We start from the raw sequence: 5,000 nt of genomic DNA, 5'->3' as shown, positions 1-5,000 counted from the left end.
CATTTTTCCCAATTATTAGCCGAACTGGAATATAAACCGCAGACATGTACGTTGTAAAATGAGTTATTTACACAGAAAAATGATGTAAAATGTTTATTTACATACCTTAATTAGTTCTAAACGCTGTCTGTAACAGGGCAGTAAAACGGCTGACCAAACAAAACAGAAGTCACGGTCATGGACCCACTAGCTGATGACTATTAGCACGGCGTGCTTCTCTACTAGAATAAAACTGATTAAAATGTGAAGTAACATAGTTTCCGGACTATAAAAACACATTTTTCCCAATTATTAGCCAAACTGGAATATAAACCGCAGACATGTACGTCGTGAAATGAGTTATTTACACAGAAAAATGATGTAAAATGTTTATTTACATACCTTAATTAGTTCTAAACGCTGTCTGTAACAGGGCAGTAAAACGGCTGACCAAACAAAACAGAAGTCACGGTCATGGACCCACTAGCTGATGACTATTAGCACGGCGTGCTTCTCTACTAGAATAAAACTGATTAAAATGTGAAGTAACATAGTTTCCGGACTATAAAAACACATTTTTCCCAATTATTAGCCAAACTGGAATATAAACCGCAGACATGTACGTCGTGAAATGAGTTATTTACACAGAAAAATGATGTAAAATGTTTATTTTTGTACCTTAATTGGTTCCAAACGCTGTCTGTAACAGGGCAGTAAAACGGCTGATCAAACAAAACAGAAGTCACGGTCATGGACCCACTAGCTGATGACTATTAGCACGGCGTGCTTCTCGACTAGAATAAAACTGATTAAAATATGAAGTAACATGGTTTCCGGACTATAAAAACTATTTTTTCCCAATTATTAGCCGAACTGGAGATAAAAACCGCAGATTAAACAATGTGAAATGAGTTATTTACACAGAAAATTGATGTAAAATGTTTATTTACATACCTTAATTGGTTCCAAATGCTGTCTGTAACAGGGCAGTAAAACGGCTGATCAAACAAAACAGAAGTCACGGTCATGGACCCACTAGCTGATGACTATTAGCACGGCGTGCTTCTCTACTAGAGTAAAACTGATTTAAATATGAAGTAACATGGTTTCCGGACTATAAAAACAATTTTTTCGCAATTATTAGCCAAACTGGAATATAAACCGCAGACATGTATGTTGGAAAATGAGTTATTTACACAGAAAAATGATGTAAAATGTTTATTTACATACATTAATTAGTTCCAAACACTGCCTGTAACAAGGCAGTAAAACGGCTGATCAAACAAAACAGAAGTCACGGTCATGGACCCACTAGCTGTCCAATCAGCCGAACCGACTCAATAACTCCACGGCGACGTCTCGGTGAGTTTACTGAGGGATTTGTGAAAGTGAAACAACACAAAAAGAATGCTTAAGTTATTGACGCCAACACAGACACCGTCAATGTGTTAGCGTATTAGCTGTTGCAATGGATGACTTTATTGTAGCAAGTACAAATATGCACAGAAACAACACGGGGCAGTTTAATCGGTATGAATTGTTTTAGTTATATTGTGAAACTTACAAAACGTTGCTGGAAACGACGAATGAATAATAATTTCCAGCAGAAACGTCACGGACGGATTTTTCTTTCGGTTTAAGGCAAAGCAGGAAGTACGTTTTCAACTCGCTCGTCCAAAAGATGGCGCCCCGGCACAAACAACAACACAAGAATCAGTGAGTAAGATTATGTTTGCATGTAAAGTACATTAATAATAGGGAGGTTGTGTTTCATTCTGAAAATGGAAGTGTACTTTAATGACAAATGACGGTATTTGTGTGTTTTTTTTGTTGTTTTTTTTTTCTGCAAATTTTTTTTAAACTTTTTATTCGACCCCTTTTACCGTATTGCATTTGCATTGTCTTGTTTAGCACACTCATTGTTTATGTTCTTTGTTTGTTTGTTTTTTGTTTTGCTTAGTTGTTGTTTTTTTTTTTTTTTTTTGTTTGCTCCATGCTTTTTTAACCTGTAAAGCACTTTGGTGCAACCTAAACAGTTGTTGAAAATGTGCTATATAAATAAAGTTGACTTGACTTGACTTGACTAGAACAACGTGACATTTTTTATTAGTTTATTATTATTATTATTATTATTTATTTATTTATGTTTATTATGTTATGTTTATATTTATGTTATGTGTTATTTATGTTTATTTATGTTATTTATTATTATTATTTTATTATGTATTATTTATTATTTATTATTATTATTATTGTTATTTATTTAATTTAATTATTTTATTTTTTATTACGGTATTTGTGTAAGAGAACAATGTGACATTTTTTATTTGTTTATTATTATTATTATTATTATTATTTATTTATTTATGTTTATTTATGTTATGTTTATATTTATGTTATGTGTTATTTATGTTTATTTATGTTATTTATGTTTATTTATTATTATTATTTTATTATGTATTATTTATTATTATTGTTATTATTATTGTTATTTATTTATTTATTTTATTTTTTATTACAATATTTGCGTAAGAGAACAATGTGACATTTTTTATTTGTTTATTATTATTATTATTATTTATTTATTTATGTTTATTTATGTTATGTTTATATTTATATTATGTGCTATTGATGTTTCTTTATGTTATTTATGTTTATTTATTATTATTATTTTATTATTTATTATTTATTATTTATTATTTATTATTTATTATTTATTATTATTATTAATATTATTGTTATTTATTTATTTTATTTTTTATTACAATATTTGCGTAAGAGAACAATGTGACATTTTATTTGTTTATTATTATTATTATTATTATTTATTTATTTATGTTTATTCATGTTATGTTTATATTTATGTTATATTTTATTTATGTTTATTTATGTTATTTATGTTTATTTATTATTATTATTATTTTATTATGTATTATTTATTATTATTATTATTATTATTATTATTGTTATTTATTTATTTATTTATTTTATTTTTATTACGGTATTTGCGTAAGAGAACAATGTGAAATTTTTTTATTAGAAAAAGGAAGTGTACTTTAATGACAAATTACGGTATTTACGTAAGAGAACAATGTGACATTTTTTTATTGTTTATTATTATTATTATTATTATTATTTATTTATTATGTTTATTTATGTTATGTTTATATTAATGTTATGTGTTATTTATGTTTATTTATGTTATTTATGTTTATTTATTATTATTATTATTTTATTATTTATTATTTATTATTATTTATTATTATTATTATCATTATTGTTATTTATTTATTTATATATTTAATTATTTTATTTTTTATTACGGTATTTGTGTAAGAGACAATGTGCCATTTTTTATTAGAAAATGGAAGTGTACTTTAATGACAAATGACAGTATTTGTGTAAGACAGGGGTGTCCAAACTTTTTCCACTGAGGGCCACACACGGAAAAATTAAAGCATGTGGGGGCCATTTTGATATTTTTCATTTTCAAACCATAACAAAATATATTTTTTTAACCTGTAGGGCTCCCGGAGACCAATCAAGGGCCAAGGGTCTCAGTCATTAAAATGTTAAAAATAAGTCAAATTATTATTATTATTTGTTACAGTATATCTCTATATCAACTTCAGGTTGATGTCAAGTAAAAAAATGCCTTTTCTGTCAAAGACAACTTTGTTTTTTATAGTAAAAGTGAAATATGCAGTATTTAGTAATTAGAGCCCTAAAATATAAACAATGCAGGACATCATTGATTTTAATTCTTTCATATTTTTGAGTAATCACAATGAAAAGTTAAATAAAATCCCACTAAATATATTTGGGACACTCATAAAGTGATACATTTTTATTAGTTTTTTTAAAAAAACTTTTCACACTTAAATTACGAGATCAACTTCAGACGTATCTGTCCATTTTACGTTTGAACCATTATTTTGTTTGTTTCATGCTCTTTTGTCAAATAAAACTTTGATGTATTTATATGGCAAGCACACAATATATGCAATATTTTTTTCCACATAAACATTTTAAAGTGAAATTTTTTAAGTAATAATTCATTGTAACATAGATTTTTTTTCTTTTTTTTCTCGAGCAATGGCAAAAAAAATAAATAAAAATAAACAAAGACAAAAGAAAAAAAAACAGCCCGCATGGCAGCTTTTGTGTCAACATTACAACTTTTTCTCGTTAGATTTCACCTCATTCCACTGTTTGAATTTTTTTTTTTAAATTTTTGCAATACTATCAATTTTGCAATTTTTGCAGAATATGTGGGGGGCCGGTAAACAATTAGCTGCGGGCCGCAAATGGCCCCCGGGCCGCACTTTGGACACCCCTGGTGTAAGAGAACAATGTGACCTTTTTTATTAGAAAAAGGAAGTGTACTTAATGACAAATGACGGTATTTGTGTAAAAGAACAATGTGACATTTTTTTATTAGAAAATGGAATTGTACTAAAATGACAAATGACGGTATTTGTGTAAGAGAACAATGTGAAATGTTTTATTAGAAAAGGAAGTGTACTTTAATGACAAATTACGGTATTTGTGTAAGAGAACAATGTGATATTTTTTCATTGTTTATTATTATTATTATTATTATTTATTTATTTATGTTTATTTATGTATGTTTATATTTATGTTATTTGTTATTTATGTTTATTTATGTTATTTATGTTTATTATTTATTATTATTTATTATTATTTATTATTATTTATTATTATTACTATTATTATTGTTATTTATTTATTTATTTATTTATTTAATTTTTATTACGGTATTTGCGTAAGAGAACAATGTGACATTTTTTATTTGTTTATTATTATTATTATTATTTATTTATTTATATTTATTTATGTTATGTTTATATTTATGTCATGTGTTATTTATGTTTATTTATGTTATTTATGTTTATTTATTATTATTATTTTATATTTATTATTTATTACTATTTATTATTATTATTATTATTATTATTATTATTGTTATTTATTTATTTATTTTAGTTTTTTATTACAGT

The sequence above is a fragment of the Entelurus aequoreus genome, linkage group LG20 (assembly GCF_033978785.1).
Source record: "Entelurus aequoreus isolate RoL-2023_Sb linkage group LG20, RoL_Eaeq_v1.1, whole genome shotgun sequence".
Classification (NCBI taxonomy): Eukaryota; Metazoa; Chordata; class Actinopteri; order Syngnathiformes; family Syngnathidae; genus Entelurus; species Entelurus aequoreus.
The sequence above is the reverse complement of the archived record's forward strand: the minus strand, read 5'-3'. Positions refer to the sequence as shown.